We start from the raw sequence: 25,288 nt of genomic DNA on the forward strand, positions 1-25,288 counted from the left end.
CATTTTGTCTAGTGAGATGAGACCTTTTTTTAATGTTATTTTAATCATGCAGTAGAAGATACTCCCAACTGAGAAAAAGTGAAGAGTTGTCTGCCATACAGTAGTATGTCAGGCTAGAGTAGCTGCAATCTCATGAACCTTCCAGTGGTGTTACAGGCAGAACAAAGTTCACCCATATATCCTCATACACGTATGACTATTTCATTTAAATAATTCTTGTCTCAATCTCCCTTCCGTTTGCATTGCGTTCTTAATGGGAGCGCAACCTCAAAAGTATTTGATAATCAGGCTGGATATCCAAAACCACATTCAGGTCAGGGTTTACAATGATGAAAGGAATGTAGTCCTTACTCAGGACTGTATCCGTGATAAGTCTGACCTCAGTCAACATGGTATTCATTGGGCACGGCAGTGGCAATGCATTCACAAAACCAATGCTGTGTACAAGGCTGTCTGAACCAAGGCAGTAAAGAAGAGAGTATTTCAGATCCAGGTTTATTGACTCAGTGGCTTCCTGACAGGGCAGAATGAGCGTAGAGCACAGGGTCTTGCATTTCCACAGCTTCTGTGTTTCTGAAGGTTACAAGGAGGGTCCGCTTTATAGACATGGAAAAATCTGCAGAAGATTGAAATGAACTGTGGCATGATCTTCTGAAAAGGAAACGTGACCAGGTAAAGTGAGGTTGCTTGCTATAGGTATGATGTGTATATATAGATTTAGATAACCAGAATAATCAAAAATAAGCCAATAAGAGCTTTATCAAGCACCAGCTCCTCTACTTCCAGCAGAAGGGGTCATTATCTCTCTCTAACATCCCAGGGCCCCTCATCTGCTTCAGGATTTCTGTGGAAGGCAGCGATTAGGCTTTATTTTGCAAATGACCTGATGGGGAGACCTGGAAATAAGCTGCTTTCAAATCTGTGTTTTTCTTCCAGAAATCTTGAGAACGTCAGCCAGACAGGTGAGAGAAGCCTGTCCTTTGTTTTCAGCTGAATCTGGAAATGCTTCCTGTAGTTAACCTGTATATAAATGCAGTTTGACATAGGACAAGAGACTTGGAATACCTCTCTTCATTGCTGGAGACTGTTGGGTTTTAACTGACAGGAGAGAATATCAACCAGCATTTAGCATTGTTAAATCAAAAGACAACTGGAATTTGTCACAAATGTGAGTCCACTGGAAGTTCCAGAATACAGAGTCTCCACAGAAGTAAGTATTTTTAATATGTATCAGATGCTAAATTTTGGAGATGCTGACTTTGATGCTAACTAGTTTGGTGAGGGGCAGAAGGAATAGTCTTTTGCATTTTATTTACTGCACATAGGAGGTACCACTGAATAGTTTTGTGACAGCTGCCCTGCCATGCATGCATATGCCAAACACGTGCATATCCTAAAATCATAAAATCAAGGGAAAAAATGGATTAGCCTTTTTGGTGGTACATGGTCATTGTGGGTACCCGTTCTGTACTTCTAAACTTATTTTCACATGGATGAGAGCTAGGTATTTTTTTTCCCCAGTGGCAATTTCTGTTTAGCTGCTCAGCTTCTGGGAGTTTCAGCTCAATAAAACTTGAAATGCTGTGAATCCACTCACAAAGTCACAGGAACTAGCCATGCAGCTGAGAACAGAAACAAACCCAATTTACTCTGTGCCTGCCTCAGGTCCTTCTGAGCTCTCATCAGCACTTGCCTTTTGCTGGGGTGACAACTACAGCCTTTGGGGTGCCCACTATGCCCCATGTTCTTGTTTTACAACAGTAGGCACTCATCACAAAGTGCATGGTTTTATGTAAAACCACAGGAAACTTGGTGGTTTCAGCTATTTTAAGCCTAAGGTAGGCAGTATTTTACAGCTGGTTTGATTTCAAGAGAACCACAAGCAAGAAAAAAGCCCTGTGAGTTGTAGCATAAAGTTTCTGATACCCCTCTGAAGAGCCCCAAATTAATGATTAGAGATAGTAGTGTGGTGATTTCTTTCTTTTTTTTTTTCCTTTTTCTTTTTTTTTAAATTAATTTTATTTTGCAGCTATTGTGATTTACAAGTACCTGAGCTGGGCATTACTGAACTTGACAAAACAGAACATTTGCTAATTTGCCTACTACATTTCACAGCAGTCAACTGCCATGTTCTCCTCCAAAGTGTTTTGCTGCACCAAATCAAAATCAAAGGGCAAACCTGGAAGAGAAAGGAAGGCATCAACCTGCTAGGTAAGCCAAAGGTGTTTCAGATATTAAATCATCTGGGGACCCTCTAAAGTTTCAAAGTTCTTTTGGGGACCCTCTAGCCAATTTTTTTTTTTCTAAAAATCAAAGTTGATTTTTTTTTTTAGAAGCCCATGAGGTCAGCTTTACTGAATATAAATAAATAAATAAGAATTGCACAGGCTCTATTCAGTTAATTTGTGACTTCTGACCTCAGCTGCATTTTGAGCCTAAGATGAGCTCCTACCTGTACACAGGTTTAACCAACCTGATCCAAGCCTCCCTCTGCATTTTTTTTATTTTATTTTTTTTTTTTCCATTGCAGTGGAAAGCTAAGGAGAGAGAAAGACGAGACCTGCAGCAAGGAAGGAAGATCGTGCCTGGAGACCACCCTCTGTTTTCAGTGCCATCCCTGCAAAGTTCAGCAGGTCAAACCGAACCCCAGCGGAAAGAGGGTAAGCACGTCGGTAACACTGCTCGCTTTCATTGTCTCAGCTGCGCGACATTAAAACCACATTACAGTGAGCATTACCAGCGAAATTCAGCCGAGAGACTGCAAGAGCCCTGCACTTGCTCACGTCGCTGTAGCAGGCAGGGAAGTCACAAAGCCCCGCTCTGCGCCCGCCTCCGTCTCAGCAGCTCCGTGCGGGGCAGCGGGTGCTGGATGCCCCGGGACAGGCACGGGACAAGCCCGGCACGGCACCGGGAGCCTCGCCCGGCCCCTTGGAGCAAGGCAAGGTAGGGGCAGGCTGCTCTTAGGGGCAGGCTGCTCGAGAACAAGGGGAGTGACAGCCCAAGGGGAGTTACCGGGCATCCCCGGGAGCGTGGGACACAAAAACCTCGGAGAGCTTCGTGAAGACGCACGGATGAGAGGCACCATCCCCTCTGTACGAGGGGAGGGGATGCTGGAGGTGGTTTTCATGCTCTTAGGACCGTGAAGTTAATTTCGCCTCTTTCCAGCTATGCAGTCCCAGAATAGGTGTTGCCAAGGTAAGAAACCTGTAATAATTTGGGGAAAATTATTTCCAACTCGCTGTTATGAGGAGGGGCAGCAGAAAAAAGGAAAGATGACTGAGCTACAGCAGTGCTTGGGCAGCACCTGTGTGCTCAGGTGCTCCCTGCCAGCCTGGCTCGCAGGGGCAGGGAGCAGGAAGGAGGTGCAGTAAGGTCAGGTGTGTTTGTGTGTGTGTGGGGGGGAGCTCCTGCACACCTGATTTCAGTTAGCAAATTGTCTGTGGTGAAGAGCCAGGTGCTGTTCTGCTTGTGGTGCAACAGGTTGCTGTTGTCCTGGAATGGGTGCTCTTGTTCCAAGTCTTTTGGGACTGGTCTAAAGGCCACTTGCTAGCAGTGATGAGCAGCCGGCTTTCAGGTATGTTGTATGTACTTTGGGGCTGTGTGGAGAAGAAATTTTCAGGTCTTCTGATACTCATTTGACACTAACCGTGCTGGAGAAAAATGTCTTAGGTCCTGCCTGCTGCCTTCAGCTTTATAAACTGCTTTGTAGGTTGTATGGGATGAGATGGGCTTCTTGTTGTATTACAGTTATGGGAATGACTCCCCTAAGTACAAAACTAGGGTGTTGAAAGGGTTTGTCTGTGTGTGCAGGTGGCTTGCCCTTACCCACTGAGGCCTCACCCCTGAGGGGAAGTGCTTGCACCTGGGTTGCCACCAGTCACAGCCAGGTGTGGGCTCTGGCTCCTTAGGGCAGCCTCACAACTGAAACCTCAGGACTTGAACATCATTTGTTGTGTTGCAAAACATCTATTTGACCTAAACTACGGAAATGTATTTGAATTACCCTTTTGTCTGTGCTTTAGTTGCATTAGGGCTGTCTTTGATGTGTGTTGCATGTTTAAAAGTGAGGCACTCTACCTCTCTAGAGATGCAGTGTCAGTATAAGCAATAGTGTTCTTGGCATTGCCTTAAAAATCAATGTTTGTAATGCTCTGGTTAGGTTAATGAACTCCATGCTTTGGGGACTCCTTTCTTCTTGTTTGGAGCTTGGGAACTGTAGTTGCTTAGCACTCCATGGACTCATCCCCTCCTAATTTACTAGAAACACCCAGCTTTGGGTGGGTGTTACTGAAATGATCCTTTGGCATAAATGATACAGTCTCCTGGGATTTGTAGTTACCTTGTTGTTGTGAAGAGAAATTAAAGAGACTTCATTGGTACTTTCTTCCAACGATGTTACTACTGCTATAGCCTGGTCCAACTTTCACCGAAACCAGTGGAAATCATGCTGTTAACCTCAGCGGTGGCTGGGTTAGCTGTTCTGGCTTTCAAGAAGTATTTCAAGTACCACTGTAGAGTCCGACGGGATAATACGGCTTTAAGAAGTGCCATTACAGCCACACTACTTGCCAGATATTCACACTGGGTAGCAAATTTGATCAAAGTGGTTCACTGTTTCCCATGGTGTTCTTCTGTGGGCAGCAGAACCTGGTGGGGTATTTTCTTGTTTTCTTTTGGGGTGGAGCTTTCTTTTTTGAGTACTCCAGCAAGAAAACAAGTCATTGTTTACTTTCTTTTGCAGCCTTGAAATCATAGTTAAGAACTTTTAATTTAAGGCATCTTTCCTCCTGCATTTTTTTGTGTTCTACCCCAAAAGTTTTGCTGCTGTTTTTTTTCTCAATCTTTATTTTAATTTCATGTCACAGAAGTCTCTGAAACTCCTGATATCCACGTGGACTAGCCTTACTGGGGGGGAAGGGAGGGGAAGTGGCCTCTTTCACCATCTTAGTTCCCCTCTTAATGAAATTGCTCACCAACATAAACAAAAATAGTTTCATGTGGATGCTTGGGATGGAGAGAGGGGGAAAAAAAAAAAAGAAGAGGTGCATCTGTACAATGCTGGGGGTGATTGTGGTTGCAGAAGTGGTATTCACTGGACTCCAGTTTTACTGAGTGGGGTGAACACACCCGTGAGCTTTGCCACCTAGAAGGCAACAGCAGGTAAGTCTCACAGGGGCTAAGTGTTGGCGTGCCTAGTTGGACTAAGGGACCCAGCAGGGCACTTGTGTATGAAGCAGGATCCTGTTACTTAGGTAATGTTAAGTAATACAGTGCTCACAGCCGTTCCTCCATCCCTAGTTTCTTAAGTGTTTGTCCAGTGCTCCTGAAGGACAGCCTGTGCCCCTCCTTGGAGCACTGCTGTTTGACTGCTGCTCCTGGTCCCCACAGCTCTGGATGCTGTTTCCTGAACTTCAACTGGTGGCTCTGCCCTCAGCATTGGTGTAGGTAAGAGATAAGTACCTTAAAGAAATTGGGTTACTTCCAACAAGCTTACCTTACAGTGGTTACCCTCAACACCCATAAATATGGGATTTCTCCAGGGCTTGGGAACCACCATCATCAATCTGACTTTTTGCAGACCTAGGAGTCGGACTCAGTGATTCTATGATCTTTGTGGGTCCCTTCCAACTTGGGGTATTCTATGATTTGATTAGCTGGTGCATAAGCTGGAAGTACAAGTATCCAAATGATGACTCTAAAGCATGGGAAAGCTGGAAATAGTGAGAGCCGGTGGAAAGTTTTGGCCTCTTTCTAGAAGGCAGTCTGCTTGCTGGCAAGAAAGAAGCTACTGGACTGTATTTTGGGGCTGACTTTTCCAGTCTGTCTTTATTAAGGATCTGAAGAATGGTTAGGAAGACTCTGATTTGGTATAGTTTTATCTCTCCAATTACTTAAGTAGTAAAATATCTGCTTAGAGATGAAAACAGACAGCAGGGCTGGCATAGCTTAGCTGTATGATAGGGACTTTTAAAAAAATAAAAAAGCCTGGAAGAACCTTTGTGATTGCCTCTCACCTTGATCTAACTGCTGCTGAACTCTGAAGCAAGAGAGAGTGCAGCTGACCGCTGTAGGATTAATCACATATTTGAAGATGAGCATGTGCTTAAATATTCCCCTCCCCTTTGAAGCTTGAAGAAGGTTAACTGTTAAGCGTTTGCCTAGACAATTTTTTTTTTATTTTTTTTTTTGACGGACAATGCTATTTAAACCCCGAGCTTCTTAGATACATACAGTAAAAAGGGGGCAGGAAACAGGTGTAACAATAAATCCTTGTCTGCGAACCATCGCCAGTCTAAGACTGCCCTCTCTTGGAGATTATCAGCTGTTGCACCGTGCTCACACAGGTTTCTCACAGTAGTTAAGTCTTCTTGCAAACCTCTGCTTTGTGATTGACCCTGGCTTTTATGGCTTTTTTTATAATGTTAGTGCTCTTTAGAGGAAACTCTAGGAAGTTTCAAAATAATGCTAAACGCTTTCTGCCACCTTCACCCAAGTTGACTTTCTTTTCTTACACACACTCACACATCCCAATTTGGGAACAAGGGAGGATGATAAAGGGTTATAGAGACAAAACTTTTCAGAAAAACTGCTTAAAAGTAATGAGCGCAGAGTTCCAAGGAGCCAAAAGGATGTAGATCACCAAACCTCACTGAATTTTTGAAAGGATTTTAATATTTAACTACCTTAATGCCATAAGAAACTTTACCATTTTAGTATGTATCATCGTATATACCTCAACTGATCAAATACAATTTGAAGTCATATTCTACTTAAAGGTTTCACGTAACATCATCTTAGTAATCTGACAGGGGGAACAAGAAGACATTTGCGCATAAAGTTGTCTTTGGCTAAAATAATGCTGAAATATTTGTTAAGATTTAACTGGACTGGCAAGTTAGGCTGGTCGACCTGTTTATCCAGCCTAGTTCTGGTGCCTAGGACAGAAAATGTTTATTTAATTCATCTGTGTTTTTGGTTTGTGCTTCTGTTTGTTTTAACAAAACAAAATCCTTCTGGTGATCTAAGGTGACACAAATTTGTTGCAGCTGATTTGCAAAGCGTTCTCCTAGCTTGCTGTTATGGCCTGCCTTGATAGATTCCCGTGAGTAGTTTATTGCTTGTTTCAAGGAGAAAACACACTTGAATATTTCTGCTGGCCTAGGTGCTTGTCCATTTTGCTCCTCTGGAGCATTGCCAGGCAGCCTGATTTTGCCCCATTCTATAGGATATCCCCACGTCAGAGGAGAGATTCTTGCACATGTTCATGTTTTTGGGCAAGCCAAATGCACCCGTGGCAGTAAGAGTGAACCAACAGATATTAGAGGATATTAAGCTTGCAGGAGGGAGGCAATCCAGAGCAGTGCTGTAAGCAGCTCAATAAGATTGTGGCAATTTAACTTCTTTTCAGAGACATTTCCTCAGAGTGTGCCTACCTACCTTCAGACTGAGAATTGTGAGGGGCTAAGTTACGTTCTGGCTTGTCTAGGATAATGTTATTATTTCTTAATAGAATACTGGAAACTTGGGATCAGCTCAGTTTGATTTTGCTTTGGTGTCTGGGATAGACAAAGATTTTTAAAAAGCCTTTGAGCATCATGTATTCCTAACAGTGTTCTTCAGCTCACCAAATAGGTATCTGTTGTCAGTTCTGCTTCAGTAATTCCAAAGGGAAAAATGCTTCTCCCACCCAGGAGAACAAAGAAACAAACTGATTAACTCCTGTTGGCTCACCAAAGTTGTAGCGTCTCTCAAAGATATCCAACTATAAAGGGTATTGTGAATTTCTGTCTCTGACAAGAGTAGCTTTTCAGGGGTGAAATATTATCTTCTGTGTTCTTCTTGTAGCATGAACAATCTCCCCTCCTGTCAATCAACACTAGAAAATGCCCAACTTTTGTTCTTTTTGCGCACACTCATGTTTGAGAATGCTTTCCTGTGGTGGCAGGAGCACATTCTTTCATAAACCTGCAGGGGGTGGAAAATTATTATGACCTCAATCCTTAATTCAGAGGTACAGAGTCTGAAGCTGCTCTAATAGCAAGAATTTTAGGCATATCCTTCAATAAGACACTTTAGACCTTAAGCTAAACTAGAATGAATCTTTTAAGATCAGTTTTCTCCTGGTGCTTTTCGAGCACCAGAATTATAACAAGTGCCATTCTGATAGGATCCAAAGTAGAACTGCTGTTGCAAGATTTGGCTTCAATTTGGAATTTCTACTTAGGCTTCCACTTCTAAAATACTGTGGTAGTTTGTAGCTAACAAGCCACTAGTGCTGTGGCTTCTAACCACTGAGGTCTTGGCGTGCTGCAGGTGAATACCAGGCAAGGCTTATTTCTTGCTGGGAAGGAACAGCAGAAGCACAGGAAGATCAGGGTGTCTTTTAGTGTCTGCTCCACTGCGATGTTGGTTCTGATGTGGCTGTGTCAATATCCTTCTTTCTCCAATACCCTTTGCTTCCAGAAATGCTCCTGCTGCTGCTTTTCATATAAATTGAGAAGGAAGGAATGGAGAGGTGTGATCCCTACAAGTAACATTTCTCATACTGTTTGAATATTTTTTTATTTTGGCCCTTTCAGCATTGAGCCTCTTGTGTGACTTTTATTGTCCCCTCAGCCTTGATGTCATTTTTTCCATTCGCAGTCCCAGTTATTCTCTTCAGCATTATTAACATCTCAGTTTTCACTGTTCCTCTACATCAAGATCAAGTTTTGCATAAATGCAGGTGGGGATGAGGAGAAAGAGGAAGAGGAAAAGGAGGTAGCAGCTTAGTAGGTGACAGCTGCTCAGTGAAGACTTGCTGGGATAAGTTGCTCTAAGATGGATTGAATCACAGTTGTGGTGTGTCTTGTTTTTTTTGCCCAACTATCAACCTAACACTGTTAAGTCTACCACTTAATGATGTCCCTAAGCACCATGTCCATGTGTCTCAAACACCTATAGGGACAGGGATTTCAGCACTTCCCTGTGCAGCCTGTTTCCATGTCTAACCACCCTTTCCATGAATAAATTCTTCATAATATCTAATCTAAGCCTCTGCTGGAGCAACTTGAGGCTGTTTGACCTTCTGAAGGACAATATCATCAGTCTCCCTTTATGGTGTTAGAAGATAGCATCTTACGGGCTTGTAGGGTGGTTTAGTCAGACAGTGACGGGCAGGCTCATGTGAAATGCACGGCTTGGTGTCATTAACCAAGGTGACTGTACAGGAGGTTTCTATTGTTCTCTGAAACTACAGGGTTCCTCATCTGAGAAAGTAAATGGGAAAGAACCAATGACGGTTTTGAAGACTGTGTTTCTTATAGAAACAATAACAAAAGAGGTGGGTCAAGAGGGGGGTGTCACAGAGGGGTGCAGCTACACATTGCGTTGTGAGATAGCATTCACCAGTCAAAGCAGGCAGCAGACATGCAAATGTAAGTTCTTGGAACTACTGACTGGCATCTGGCTTCCTGCACAGTCTCTTGTGCTGAATAATATGGTTGAGCGCTGGCTGTATGCGTTACTCAAACTTTTCTTTTTGGAATCTGATGACCTATTTTGATATCAGACTGGAAGTAATACATCCAAGAATCCTAAGCCAGTATCTGTTTTTTTTTTTTTTTTTTGTTGTTGTTTGTTTGTTTTTTAAATCATATTTTGTAGATGATATAAAAACATCCATACAAAGCACTTCCAAAGAGTGAAGAGTACATGGATGTCTCCCCTGATTGTAGCTTCTGTCCCTGTGTATTGGCAAGGCAAGCTGCCAAAAGAGTAGTGCTGACAATGACACTTGAGTCCTATTGACTTGTGATCTATTTCCCTCCTTGATTACCTACAACAACGGCCCCAATTTGTTCCTTTCTTGTGTGCCTAAACTCAGTGCTGGGTCTGGGATAAGAAAGTATATTTGCAGTGATTAGTAGAAAACCACATCCATACTGCTTGACTGGCTGCTACCAACCAAGATACGTTCCTCCTCCACTTTCCCTTAATGAGGCGTGAATTTGAGTGTAGCTCATCTTCTCACTTCTGTTTCTTAGGAAGAAAGCTGGAATTTTATCTGAGATATTTCCCCTGTGTCCAGTTTGATTGAAAGTGGCTAAGAGATTCAAAAACAGTAGCAGTAGCTGAGATGAACAGACTGTAAAAATGCTTCTTTTTAAGAGCTACAGAAAAAGAAACTAGTGGTGTTCAGGGATCCTCTTGGAAATGTTCTTTTTTTCCTCTGCTGGAAGTTAGCTGAGAAATTAAAACTATTTGACTCTGCTGACATTCAGGCAAATAAGGAACCAAAACTGGAAATGAATCATCCTCTTTTCTGCTCTGTCTCTCAAGCTGTTCCCCAAAAGGTGGCAGTCTCTGCTAGCAGGAATGTGTCATGCTCTGACAGATGGGTGCTTTTCCTTAAGGTTCATTCAGTTCTATGTTCTGCACTGGCTGAGGTTTTTTTTTTTTTTTTTTTTCTCTCCCCTCCTCCCCCATAACCTTTATCTTTCAAATGCGACCAGCAGCCTGTATATTTGACAAATATTTGTCTAGCACTGTAAATGCACACAGACTTAAAAATGACCTTTGAGTTAAACCAGAGCAGATTCCCACATAAAAAGGAATTAGTTCGAGTCACTTTTTTTTTTTTTTTTTAAGCTGTATAAACAGAAATTATTAGAATGCATGCTATGAATGCTTCATCTCTGCATCTGTGGCTGAACTTCTACAGCTCGTTAAAATGTTATCACAGCTACAACTGTTCCCTGAAGACTGTGCCAGTGGCCTGGACCTGTACTCTCCAGGTATATGCAAAATTCCTGGGCTTCTCTGGTGTTCTCTCAGTTTGGGGTCAGATCTGAAGGACTTGAACCTGTCCTTGAGTCATAATCCAGACCCCATGAAGCTGGTGCTCCTTGCTTACCGGTGCTGTTCTGATGGTGCTCTATTTTATATCTCTGCCTGGACTCAGTTGCTCCACAGACAAAGTTATTCCTGGATCTGACAGCAGCTACAAGCCTGTGGATGCTGCTGCAAGATCCAGCCAGTGGTCATCACGGGATGAGGGGAATGCAGTTCATACCCTGACATTTCCATCCCCCTGCCCCCATCACATCCTTATACACATGATTTCCTCATCTACTTCTGTAGTCTTCTCCCTGGAGAGCTCACAATGAATCTAAGGAAAGGAGTGGAAAATGCCTGCCGAAGCAGCTAATTCTGTCCTTCCATTTGGGGACGAGAAGCCCGAGTTTACCTCTTGGGACACTCTCAAAGACATGCACTGGTTGTTGCTTAAAAACAAATGAAAAACAGACTTCCCAGGGTGGATTTTTCCTCTTAGGAGACTGGTGATTGTATTTGAGACCCTTTTTTAGATAGTGGGAAATTAACAAGGGGATTCTAGAAACAAATTCACTGGGCCTGAGCTGTTTTTACTGTGCAGACACTAACGTATCTTTGTCTTTACAGCATGGCAATTCCCACATCAGTCAGATTGGACTAAAAGGATCTTCATATGAATAATAATGCAGACTGACATCGTACTTCTAAAAACTTCATTTGGCTAAACAGAAGTATATTGTGTCAGTGTTTCTGCTCCAGGAATGTGTCTCTTATTTTTTTTCCTCTGCCTTTCAAGTATTCATTGGTTAAGAAATCTGACTTGCCTTCACTTAAACACTAGATAACTTAGAGGGAGAATTTCATTTATTCCTCTGTTTTGTAAAGAATGACAAACCCTGCAAAATTGTGAGTGCAAAATCCAGTACTCTCCTCACTACTGATTTTCTTGAGGATTCTTTGGTTCCACTGTAAACAATTGCATTGAGGCTTCAAATGATGGGATAAATAGTCAAAAGCCAAAGTACAGAAAATGGCTAAGGCCTGCTCCACATCAGAGAAGGCAGATTAGAGCGAGAGAAGGTTCAGAGCAGCAGTGATTGTCAAAGGTTCTGACCAGCTTCTTTGTAACAGCAGATAGATATTGGACTTTTTTTTTTTCCCTTAGGAAAGGTACCACTAAGAAAGGATTGATGAAAGACTTATGCTACAGGCCATGAGAAGATGAGTAGTACATTGCTTGCTGCTGCTTACCATATGAAATTCAGACTCCAAGACTCCCTAATTATTATTATTATTTTTTTTTTTTTAAGTAAGGACAGTGATTTGTAGCAGTATCTAAGATACTGAGCAGGGCATCTGCTCAGATGTGACTGAGAAAGAGTGCCATCCAATATGGGTGTTTTGATTGCATTGTGATTTTTTTTGAATATCAAAATAATTAATTTTTACATGGTAAGAACCAGTTTAAAAGTAAAATTAGTGTGGCTTTAAGTGCTTTTTTTTTCTTAAAGTCACTTTATGACTAAGTAATTTTCCTCTGTTTAAAGAAATATTTAAAATGAGTAATAGGAAATTAGATGATCCGGGTTATTTCACAATCAGTGTAGGAATTGCTTTCCTTTTTTGCTGTCCCTCTGTTCTTGGCTTGGCCTGTGTAATTCCTCGTTAGGAGCCAGATTCTGGGAGATGAATATCCCAACTCCCACAGAAAGTTTCCTAGAGGCGTTTGGCAGGGGGAACAAAACCCAATTTTTTCTATTACAGAAGGTTTTTTCTTTTTTTTTCCCATTTTTTATTTTTGTTCAGCTGATCACTTTCTGAAGCATTTGCTTTGCTTATGTCTTGCTCAAACCAAAAAAGGAAAGAAAGAAATCAGATACTCTTTCTCAAAAATCAACCAAAAAAAATCCCCCAAGCTATGCTGATTCCTCCCTTGTGGATATGAGTGCAATGCCTGTGTTGGCCATTCACAGACTGCAGAGAGTTATTTAAATGCAGACAAGTTGCCGTTATCGTTAAAATCTGTCATGACAGTGTTTCCATTAACATTTAAGAAACGGTCCTTTTCTTTCTTTCCTAGTATAGTTCTTGTTTTTATTTGTCTGTTGGCATTTGGGACTGAGTGAAACATGGAAACCTACTTGATTTGATGCTATCTAACTTGACAGGGTGGTGGGGTGATCAATAATCTTTGTGCCGGATTTTTGGTTTACATTATTTGACAGCGTCTCTTCTTAAAACAAACATAAACCTGGCCCAACTATAATTTGAGGTATTAATACAGTTAAGTATAACACTTTTCCCTTTGTTATATTTCCATAATCTACTAGGGAATAAATTTCCTAATAAGATAAGGCAAGGAATGAATGTTAAATGCACGATGCTTTAAAATAGACCTGGAGTTCTAGTTTCTTGGATCTCTGCAAAGATGTTTGGATCAAAGCTTATTTCTTTAATGACAAATAAATTGCATTAAGCACAATTATATGCCTTTCATAAAGATTCAAAGGCAGAGCTTGTCAGCCATGCAAATATTTTGGTACATGCATTACAGGTTTCTTCTGGGCTGGGCAACTTCTAATTTAATTTAAGAAATGAGTAGGGGAGAATCATATTTATAATAATCACTCTTTCAGAATAAAAGAGTAGGAGCCTGTTCGCTGACTTCAGTGAGCTTTAGATCAGAAGCAAAATTATCGCCGTTATCTCTAATGCCCTTAAAATTATTGTAATAAACTTCCTTTTCTTCTCTTCAGTACCCACGTGCAAAATCTTGTAATCTCTGCTAATTTTGAGGCAACAGTTTCCCTGACTCTATTAGAGGCTTTCCAGAACTGTGTTAATGAAACAATGAGACATGACAGGTTGGGTGTTATGGTCTAATAACGATATGCCTCGGAGGTTAATGGCACTTGGCTCACAGCCTCATGCTAATAGTCAGCGCGCGCAGCTAACTGCCCAGGTGTAACATTATTAATTTATTTTGGTTTACTCCAGGCTGTATGTACATCATCGAAACATGCCCTCCTTCATTCTTCTGCCCCAGCGTTGCCTGGTGTTTGAGGAGAATCACGAGGTTTAGCCAAATAGCAGTAGTAATAGCAGTAGTGTGTCTCAAATTGGTGACTTTTTGAGTGTTTCTTTGCTGTGTGCAGGGGGCTGCTTCCTGCAGGGAGGACAGGAGCTGGGGTGGGGTGATGGGAGCCTTCATCCTCCATGGGGACAGCCAGCCCAAGGTGCTGTGCATCCACAAATGTTGTGTTTTTATGTACTTGAATGGTTGTGTGTCCTTACTGCCAAGAGAGGTAATGATATGTGACCAGTGAATAACACGTATATAATCAACTCAAACCTGGGGGAGAGGGAGAAGGATTTTGAGCTTAGGTGGACTAGTTTTGGAAGAGGAAGAAACCCAGAAGCTTGAGAGCAAACTGCATTAAGTTCTTTTGGGCTACTATTCAACCCCTCCTTCAAGTCCGTCTGCTCTATAGAGATAAGAAAACTGAAACCAAACCACCTACTTCATATTGTGTTACCACCACCACATAGGCTTGGGGATATGCAGCAGAGAACCGAGTACATATGCGGCTGGGAATGGTGCAGATGCCAGCCTTGAATGAGACTCCTCCACCTACAGTTCTGATTTTTGAGTTACTTAGCAAAGCCAACTGCTGCCCTACATCTTGCAGGAAAGGGCCCAGAAAAGCACATTCAGATCTGTTTCTTACCCTTCCTGATGAATTTTGCTTGTGGATAAATAGACTTGGGGGCCCAGCATTCATTTCAGTGAATGCAAGTGTTATCACATTAAATCTGTAGAGAATGATTTTTTTTTTTCCCTAGTTGCTTAACAGTCACTACCAGGATGAAGTGCCTGTAAGAAGCTACAATAATGCTATATATTTGGGTTAATGTTTGTCTAGTAGAGTGATTTCTTCATATGCTATGTTTTTTGTTTTATTAGTGTTAAAAATAGGAGCTTTTCCTAGTAGTCATATAACTAGGCTCTGTGGTGATGTTGTTGTCTGCTGATAAAAATAGGCTGTTAAATGTAAGAAGGAACTGTGAATTCATTGTGCAAAACAAATCCCTTAAATGCTATCCAGAAAAGGGTAGACAACAGATTGGGAGTCAAGAATATTAAAATACAGTCATGGCTATGTAATGCCTCCTGGCCTAATTCCTCCTGCTTGAAACTGCTGTTCCTGAAAAGAGTACAGACGCAGCTCCGGTGGGGTTGCTGCTGCTCTGTTCTCCACCGATGTCTGGAGCGGTGTCGCTGCATGAGAGCTCTGTCTGCGACCTACCCACATGGGAGCCCAGGTGGGCCACGCTGGAGGGGGCTCAGGAAGCCAGAGCTCTATTTCTGGCTCCGTCAAGGACCTGGTGTATGACCTGGGGAAAGGCACTCTGCCTCTCCCTGCCTGCGTTTCCTTTCCTGTTTATGTAGGCTGCACACTTCTCAGGCAGAGTTTTCGCTGTGTTTAGTGTTGAATGTCTACTTCTCATCTCTTAAGGGCTGTGGCCCATAGGCCTGATGGTGAATAAATTAAGAGACGGGGAGGTCCATCGTGATCCCTGATGAGGGAGTTGTTGCTGGTGAACGGCAAACACATCTGCTCTTTCCTGTGGAAAATAGATGGTTCTCTTTGTCATAGCTGTTATTTTGTCGCCAGTTAGGTTGTCTTGATCTAAGTTCCAGAGACTTATTGGTGTCATAGCCACTGCGCTTTTTTTATTTTTAAAGGTGAGAAGGGATTTGAGAAGGTAGGGTGCTGAAACAGTAATTTGTAGTGCACAGATCTCTTTGGGAAATAGAATATATTATAAAATGCATTTGTGGTATGGAGTAGTGCCAACAATTTCCACACAAGTAGTAGTAATTTAGAAAAAAATACCTTGCTAGGGGAAAATATGTGGTGATGGTTGCGATGTCCTGAGATAGGCAAGGCTGCTGCATCTGCATGGCCCCAGGTCCAACCAGGAGCGGGTCTGACTGTATCTTCCCAGAAAGCACATGCCCACAGCACACGTACACACCGCATATATACATGGCTGGCCACACAGCTCCCAGAGGCACACAGAGCACTCATACAAACAGACAGCAGCAGTGGCTGCATCCCAAGGTTTCAGCCCCACTCCGGTGGCTGGTACAGACTGCCCCGCTCATGCATGCACGTGCACATAGACAGAGCTGGCCAGGGACTCCCCTGGCCCCGTGTCTTGACCCCAGAGACACCCCTGGCTCCCAGGCCAGTTACCTACTCATTAGCTAGTCCAGCGTGCACTTTGCTAGCACTTGCAAACCTGCTCTGGGGTTGTTGTACAGTGAACACATGGGCCCTCCCACCCATGGGCTGACTCCAGTTGCTGGCAGTTGGAGGTCCATACAGGCACATAGGTGAAGAATAGAAAGTCTTTCACCTTGGAAAAGGTGGAAATGAATTAAATAAGATGGGACAGACCATGCTGATCACGTGCAGAATATGACCAGACAAATGTACTAACCAGCCACCTGTTGTGGTGGTTGTGACTGACCCTTTATCTCTCTATTTTCCCATGCTTGTTCACCCCCAAATCACCTAAATCCATCCCTTTCCCACCTCTGATGCCTTCCTAAACATCCCCCAGTAAGTCTCATGCAATCCTGAAATGCTCTTCCCCTGCATCCCATACATAGGGCAGCAACCCCTCTCCATACAAAAGGTGCCCTAGTGTTGGCTCATCAGCCATCATCGATTATGTTCACACTGGAGCTGAGACCCTTGTGGGACAGCCCTGGCAGGCCCCTGTATGGGCAGTCCCTTCTTTAGAGCCCTTAATTTGGGTTCCCACCTACTTCTGTGCCTCCTGCTCATCTGGGCCGGGCCTGGGAGGGGTCAGGACAGGGTATTACTGGGGCTCTGCTTCCTGCCACTGCATCTCTGCGCTCTTCTGTGCGTGTGCAGACGAACTTCTATCACACAATCTAACACACCTGAGGCTTTCTTTTTAACTTCATAAATGGCTAGGGAAAATGTGAGTAAGCAGGAAAACCCAAACCTGCAACTGGTTAATCCCAGGCCACGCAATGTGCTTAATGTCTGAGAAACACATGTATCATATCGTCAAAACGATATAGTGAAACCCAAGGCAATACAATGTAGCTACTTCTGCATATTAGCAATTCAGCTTTCGCCGTCTATTATTTTAAATATCGTTCTTTGAACTGTAAGTACAAAACCGTAATTAGGAGGCAGAGCAGATACGGCAACTTCAAAACCAGAAATCAAGCGATGTTGCCTGAGGCAACATAACCACATCTTGGTTGTCACTGGTGTGTTGCAGAGCCCGTAATGACACACGGAAGTGAGTGACTTTATGGGAAGATGAGATAGGAGGCATTTATGAAGGCTAACGTGATTTCAGCACAAAAATTGAAGGGATTTATCTGCTGGCGTTGGTAGCAAACTCCCAGTTTTGTCGTTGTGGTGGATTAGGTTGCTTATCCCACCAGTTATTTGTCAGCCTCTCCTCTGTAGCAAGGAGGAGCTGGCAGGATCCCTCTTCCACGCCTGTATCATCTAGTTACCAGACTCTTTGCAAGCCTCCGGCCTTCTCGTCAGCCTGGGCAAACGTCAGCCCTGAAAACAAATCTGCTCTCCAGCCTCAATGTTTGCAGAAATGGATTCTTGTCCAAATAAACAAGCAAGCTGGAAGAAATGCCAAAATTGTGGATCTTTCTCTTTCGTGCGATGCTGGGTGGTGGTTGCGTGTTTAGCACAGAGCAGCCTTGTATGAGGAAACACTCGCTCCAATTTGAGCAGGCTGGGTGCGGGGCTGTGGCTGGTTAGAGCTCATGCAAGAGCTGTGTGGAAATACAAAGGGATTAGTCTACGGCAAGGCAGAATCGGATAAACTGATAGCATCTCAGGTCTTGTCCATACTGAAAAACTGCGCTGCCCCAACTCTTCCAGAGAACTGTTTCCGTGTAACCCACAAATACAGCTGAACTGGTACTGCGGGTGCTGTGGTGTTTCACGTTAGAATGTCTTTCCCATTCCTTCCTGCATGTGAACCATGAACTGTCCTGGTACAAGGCACTTAACTGAAGCCGTTGTTTCTGTGTCATTGTACCAATGGTCACAAACAAAAACTCTTTCTCGCTGTCACGGTGGCTGCCTGCTGTGTGATGCAGCATGACCACGCTTCGCACGCATGTGCGTGTGTGACAGTGTGTATAAAGCCTGACTGAAGTCAATAGACCTTTACGTGACTGATAACAGAAGGAGTCTTTTAAGTGAAAACCACCACAGATGCAGTCATCTCTGCGCACCGCCATCCAGAGGCCCCAAAAGCTCAGCCTCCCGCCCTGCAGCCTCCCAGCAGCAGCTGCATTGCCCCAGGCTTTGGCAGGGAAGGAGTCAGGATGTCCTGGAGGGCAGGGAGGCTGCTGGTGAAGCACAGCTCGGCCTCTTCAGCATGCCTTTTCCCATGCTGGTGCTCCGGAAAAGGAACGTGTAGGGATGAGGATGGGGCCAAAATGGGTTACTTGGAATAGCAAAAGTTAAGGTCGTGAAATCTGTACCTGGAGCATAACAGAGAAAATGGCATTAATGATAACACTTCGAGGCGCAAGGGGAAGGTGGAATAGGGTAAACCATTCTGCTGTTACTTAAAAAAATCCCTTTTCTTCCTTGCAGATTATTTTCCAGGTACAAGCACATAACAGCAGTTGTGCCCTGTACCAGCAGCACTCTGTCCTCTCCCCAGACAGAAATTGGTTTTATTGTTCTGAACATTTTCAGATTACTACTATGTTTACCTGCAGAAAACTGGTTATCTAAGATGATCTTGTTAAAGCGAGAGGATTTCAAACAAAAGCATTTCAAAGCAAAGTTGAAACACAGATAAAGATATTTTTCCACTGGTGACCTGATTATCCCCCTCTATATTTTTTTATTCTGTGTTCTGATCGGGTAGTTTCTAATTTCCCTTCCTCTGATAAATAAATTTTAGATTTCATTGAGGTTTTCTGAACTGAAAACTGATGCCTGGCACTTTTTTCTTTTCTCTCTCTTTTTTTTTTTTTTTTCTTTTTTTCCCACGAGAACCTCTCACTTTGTGGTTGCTTGAGGAAGTTGACTTAAGCAATTTAAAATGTAGTCGTGGCTTATTTAGAAAGAGACACTGGCCGTTAACACAAAAATACATGCCTAAATATGCTAACAGGTGCAAGAGCTGTCTAATCACATGATGGCTACAGGAAACCTATTAACCATAGTGTTTGGGTTAAAGACAGGTCATACTGATAATTAAATACAGAAAGTAAAAATTTTTTGCTGTATCGTTTCTTCTTTCTTTTTTTCCTCAGTTTTCCTCACCACTGATTCCATGTACAGCTGGAAGATGAAGTTTTCTGTGTTCTAGATTTAGTATGAAAGGCTGTGACGCTGATTAAAATCAGCGACAGTCATAGCTGTAGTAGGAACAGAAATAGAGGTGTGAGGTTAAGCAGATGTCAGCATTCATTGTGAACTTCTGTGCTCTTTCAGGTTTCAGGTCACAGCTTCCAAATTCTTTTTCCACGCCACTTGGTGTCTATAAAATAAAGCTCATGGAAAAAATAAGGCTAGTGTCTAACTGCTTAGATTGCCTTTGGATTTCATGTAAGGCAACTTTTTTTTTTTTTGTGATGTTTTGTATCTAGAGCTTTTCTTCCTTGTTATAAGGAGACAGCAATAAATAAATACATAAATCTTTAGACTAGACTTTGTAATTTCAGCTTTGTGAAGGAGGGGCCCTCTTCCATACTACCTGTTCTATACCAGCCCTACAGAACACCTGCATGACCAGAAAAATAAATAATCTATATATACATATATATATATATATACATATATATATATATTTTGTTCTTAGAGAGTAGGCCTGCTGGCTTTCTGCAGCTCAGATTTCTGTAGGCAGGGGATCCCCTGGTGCTTTGCCTTTAGGTGTGATCCAGTGCATTTCACACCCTTACTATTGATGTGCTTACTGATTGAAGCTGCAATGTGCATGGCACCATTTCACACTTATCTTTGATTTTATTTAATTATTTCCAGTCATAGCTTCTAGATGATATAAATTGCTTCATGGCTCATGTCGTCTTGCCATTGTATGTAATTTTGAATCATCAAAACACATTCATGGAGCATTTGGAAACATAGAACAGCTTGGAGCAGCATGGAACAGTCTTTTTCTTTTTCTTTTTTTTTTTTTTCCCCTCCTTCTGTTTGAAATCTACTTCCTATGAGTCAAATCCCAGCTTCTCTGGAATCTCCACGCACTACATGTTATTTTTTTGCTTGAAGTTGTGAATCCCCCATCCAGATTTCCCAACTCCTGTGTAATTAAAAATACATATAATCAGCTGTAGGAGAAACTGTAGAGAAGGGGGCAGAAGAGTGACTTGGTGCTATGACTACAGCTTGCTTTGCTGGAGTCTCTCATCACAAGTCTATTACTGTATTTGACCGGAGAAAGTATTCCAGAAGATCTAGGCTCTTATTTTTCAGTAAGGACAGAAAGAAACAGTGTTTTGTGCCAGATTTATAACAACAATGGCAGATTTTTATATGTAGTGACTTTTGTTAGTAGAAAATAAGGGTGGAAATAGAGTTATCAGAATGTAATGTCACAAGCTGGAAACAGGGAAGATCCAGGCAAATGAGATGTGGGAAAAGAGTATTTGCATTGCAAAAGGATTCACAGTTCTATGCTACTCTGTGCATTACTGAAAAAAAGCCACAACAGATGCAGCAGTATCAAATCTGTACCCCGTAGAAGAGGAAGCCACTTTCTATAGTTTGTAACAATGCTTGTAGGTAGCTAAAATTTCATTTGTCTGTATTTCAACATCCTCTTTTATTTTCTGATAACTGCTTTAAAATGGCTTCCTTCAGGAGAGAATTAGGAGACTTAGTAGACACTACCATTACTTTTTTTACATAGCATCATGTTATTCCTCATGTACATGAGGAAACAGACGGCCTTCTCAAGAATTTTATCAGTGACACTTTCCTACTGAAGTAGTCCTGTGCTCCAGTCTACATGCCATGGTGATCCCCGCTGATACATCCTAGACATGCAGAATCCTTGTCAACAGCTTGATGGAAGTTTTGAAGCTGGCTAGAACAGAAGACGCATGGAGGTTGAAGATTGTGTGCCTCAGCTGCAGAGGACTGAACTAGAGCCTTTCATTTCTGAGGATTCACAGGAAGCTTGTGCAGAGCATTTTTTTTTGCTAAGCCAGCCAATCTGTGCTGTATTTTCTTGAAAGCACTTTTGTAGCCTTTTTCATGTCTTTGACCATCTCTCCTCTCCTGTACAGGTCTCTATCAAGTGCCTTACCTAATAGAGACTTCTGGAGTTTGCATGCAGGTTGCCAGCAAGCATAATAGAAATCCAGGATTCAAGTGACTGAAAGAAATAGTATTTTATTTTTGTTGTAGGATTGGAGCATGCCCAAGTGATGTAGCAGGCCCCGGCACTCCTTTTCACTTGCCCTGTTCTCTTTTATCTTCTCTCCTCCCCTACTATACCTCAATCTGTCAATCCTGCTCTTCTCACCAAGCAACTTTTGCAAAAGACAATCAGAACACTGAGCAGTGTTTTCTGAAAATACGGCTTCTGTACCTCTACTGTTCCCACTTAGGTCATTCCAGCAGTGGTGTCAGTCATTGTCCTTGAGAAAAGATAGTCCTTGGAGGCTGGAGAAGGGACAGATGCAGCTGTGCTTCTGTCCTCTGCCGTCTAAACAAAAGGTGTTTGAAGATTTGCTCGTGGCTCTCTGAGATGACCGCAGCACCCTGGAGGTAGATGGGAGGCTAAAAACCAGCACACACTCAATACTCTTGCATGCCTGAATGCAGTGCAGGAAGTTTGAATCGCTCTGATCCTGTTACTCTCGCTAATAGCGGCTCCCTGGTGATGCAGAAAAATCAATACAACAGCAAAGGACTGACAGTGTATTTGGCCTCCTGTGGGAGGGAAGATATTTTGTTACAAGGTGCACAATACAGTCGGTTAGGCAATGGATATGAGACAAGAGGCCTGGGATAGGTGATCTTATAGGTGTGTGGGATACCCGGTGAGCCTGAATGTGGCCATCTGCATAGTTATGAGTCAAGTTCACCTGGTTCACTGCATGTGAATCAGGATTGAGACATAACTACTAAAAGCAACAGATGTATCATAAGATACTAAAGCCAAAGTACAAAAAGTATTTGAACATTGCTACGGCTCTGTTGACACAAGAAAATACTTTTGTGCTCTACTGAATCCATGCTGTTCCACAATTAAAGGCAGAATTGAAAGCCGTAGATTTCAGAGATCCTTATCTTATGTCCTAGGTCCTGTTGAGCTGCTATTTTGTTGCCATTGCCTGGTAAAATATTTATCTTCTGGAGCCTGTGGGGTTTTGTTTTCTTTTGTTCTTTTTTATATAATTTCATTCCTTGTCTAAAGTACTGAACATCCATGAGATGGGCTATATGTCTGGAAATAATTAGAAAAACACTGAATAGATAAGGAGGAGGAAGTCCTGACAGACAGGGCACAGTGAAATACCTTACCTAGAAAGAGGTTACACGAGTTCCGTTGTAATCTGGTATCTGGGTGTGGTTCTCACATCCCCATTTCTTTTGTGTCTAAAGCAATAACAGATCACAGAGGTATTCACCTGAGTCCCATAAATATACATTAAAGAATAATAATAATAAAAACACCAAAAAACAACTTGAAGTATTTTTCTTCTTCCATCCCGACAGCTGCATTCAAGAGTAAAATTTAACAAAGTGCTCTTCAACTTTGTTGCTTTTAAATGTTCACAGTGAACATGAAAGAACATTTGTACACATTATAGTAGGGAATATTACGTAAAACATTTTAGTCTCCAAATACTTAAGTATCGGTCACTGTTCAGTATGACCATTTTCATTTTATTCCCAGAGAAAATAAAGCAAAAAAAAACCTGTGTAATTTCTTCTCTGAGCTACAGTGGGACTTCATGTTAGTGTAAGGGATAAATTTAACTTCAGTCTCACAAGCAGAAGCCTGCATTACTACATTTTATCTTTAAACCTACATAGCTCAGAATTTAAAATAATTTTAAAAAAAAGATAAACTTGTGTGCTTCTTTAACCACATATGAATAATTATTTTCTCGATTTTTATTTTATCTGATTTTGCTTACTCCTCCACCCCCATGCTTATGGTGAAGCAGGTATGATTACTAACAAAATCTCCACAATGCTTTGGCACCATTTATGCTTATAAAGAAATGTCACATACTCAGCCTTCTAGGATCAGTTAAACCAAGGAAAAATACTGACACTAATTCAAGTGGCTTATAGAGGTGAAATACCTGGTAATATATGAGAATCCTCAGAGGGCAAAGAAGTGAATGACAGCACTCACACACGTGCTCTCCCCATATCCCCAGCAAACCATGGTTATAATTCATGAACTCAAGCCTGAAAATCTTGAACAGAACCAAAAACTCAAGAGGTGAATGCTTCAACTTTGCAAGAACATCTAAATGAACAATAAAGAGGAGGATAATGCACACTTGATAGGAGAGAGTGTAGTTTTAAAACTGGGCCAGTAGGTCTCACCTCTGTGTTAGAACTCATTTTCCACAAGATGTGTGGGAGAGAGTTGATGGGGAGTGGGGAGGTAAAGGAAGAGCTCCAGCAGCGCCTTTAAATCCCCTTGTCCCCCAGTGACATGGCTATGTAGATGACCCAATGAATAAAAACCAACAGCTCAGGGAGACAAGGTACCTGTGATTTTTAGTAAAAGACAGGTGTGCCTTTGGCTATGAACAGTGACTGACATTTGAGAGTGGGCTGTGTGATTACTTTTAACAAAGAAAATCTGAAGCTCAGTAAAGATGTGAAGAACTTGGATGGAAACCTGCTTACTGGGCAGCAAGCCATGTGAAAGAGAATAATTTCCAGCTTACTTGTTTGCCTGTGAATGTTAAACTGCATAACACGAGGTTACTGCTTGTCCAGCAGTTCCTTAGCAGTATTAGGAGTTCACTTCACCCTGTCCCTTTTGGGGCTCTTTCTCAGTTATAAACTTGCTTTCATTTGAGTAGATGATCTACGCTGTGTCAGGTGTTGCATGGGGAACAGTTCACACTCATATTCCAGAGAGAAGAAACCCTCATCCTGATTTTAGGAGGAATACCAGTCCTAGCATGCTGTCAAAAGCCATGGGGCTATCAAAGTCAATCCTGTGTGGGGCATGCAAAATTTGAGGTATCAGGAATGCCAAGTCTATGTTTTGTCTGGCGTGCGAAGGGTGAGGGCGTGAAACCTAATAGACAAAATTAACAATGCATTAGCTAGTCCATAGATTTCTTTCATCTTCTTTCAGTGAGCCTGCGTGTGTCTAATGAGGCCTTTCTATGTTACACCAAGATCAAGGGCAGCCCCATCCTCAGGGCAGTTTGGTGGTGGCTCTGAGAAGCCCTGTGCAATCATCTACTTGACCTTGCCAACAGAGTGAACAAGGGGAAAGATTGGCTCTCACAAGCTGAAGATTTATCTTCATGAATACTCTGCCCAAAGTGCACGCGAGGTCGTATCTTGAGAAGACAGCTCTAACCACTTAGAGAAGAAAGGTATTTTTCTAGTCTCTAGTTTCTCTGAGATTTGCTGTCCATTACATGGATTAAAAAGAAGAAAAAAAAAGCAGCAGCATACCAGAAATAGCGACTCTTGCCAGCATCTCAGGCAGTTGAGTATTATAAGTGATAATTATGCTTCTGGCAACAGGTTAAGCCAGATGTTCAGGAGCAGCAGCTGTTGGCAAAGGTAGCTGTTTCATGGTGTGATGGAGTGATTCTTGGCATCTTTTGGGGGAAAGAGGGCATGAAAATGGGGAAAAGTTACGTAGACTAGAAGGTGCAACAATATACTATGATGATGGAAATGTGTATCAGTAGTGGAGAATGGAGAAACTTGAAAATGGTGGCGGCTCTGAAGAGGATAGGAAAATACCTCCTGGGCATTTTTAGTCAGTGATTTATGCTTATCAAAAAGAGCCATTAGGAGTGGCAGCTGGATCTATTTCAAATAGTCTAGCTCTGGATTGTGGGAATATGGCCTAGAGGCTTTTCTTCCATCTTAGGTACTCAAAATTCAGGCACTTGGGATTTCTTTACTAGCAAATTTTGTGAGGAAAGGAAATAAAAGGTTACAGTGGAAGGTCACAGATACTTTACCACTGGTGCGGTGGAGGGGAAATGTATGATCATCTTGGGTCTAAGATTTCTTGAGCCCTCATGTACTTCTGTAATTCTTCTGACTCTCCTTCATAAGCAGCACGGGAGGCAAGTCAGCAATGGTGGGAGCAGTTGCAATGAAAGCTACTCACAATCACAGTGAAGATTTTATGAGCTTCCCATAGATAATTGGATCATGCAGGGAAAACTTTTGAAGCA

The 25,288-nt window shown here is 42.3% G+C and overlaps 1 long non-coding RNA gene across 1 annotated transcript in view; it reads left to right on the plus strand.

Moving 5' to 3' along the window:
- Window positions 1-662: 662 nt before the first annotated feature.
- The window catches only part of LOC137853851 (uncharacterized), a 38,888-nt gene continuing 14,262 nt past the window's right edge, over window positions 663-25,288 (plus strand). Inside the window, exons 1-3 of the long non-coding RNA XR_011094769.1 lie at window positions 663-1,210; window positions 2,030-2,211; window positions 2,531-3,195. This is a non-coding gene — a long non-coding RNA (uncharacterized lncRNA). The remainder of the gene's footprint in view (window positions 1,211-2,029; window positions 2,212-2,530; window positions 3,196-25,288) is intronic.

The sequence above is a fragment of the Anas acuta genome, chromosome 3, assembly GCF_963932015.1.
Source record: "Anas acuta chromosome 3, bAnaAcu1.1, whole genome shotgun sequence".
In the NCBI taxonomy this organism is placed as follows: Eukaryota; Metazoa; Chordata; class Aves; order Anseriformes; family Anatidae; genus Anas; species Anas acuta.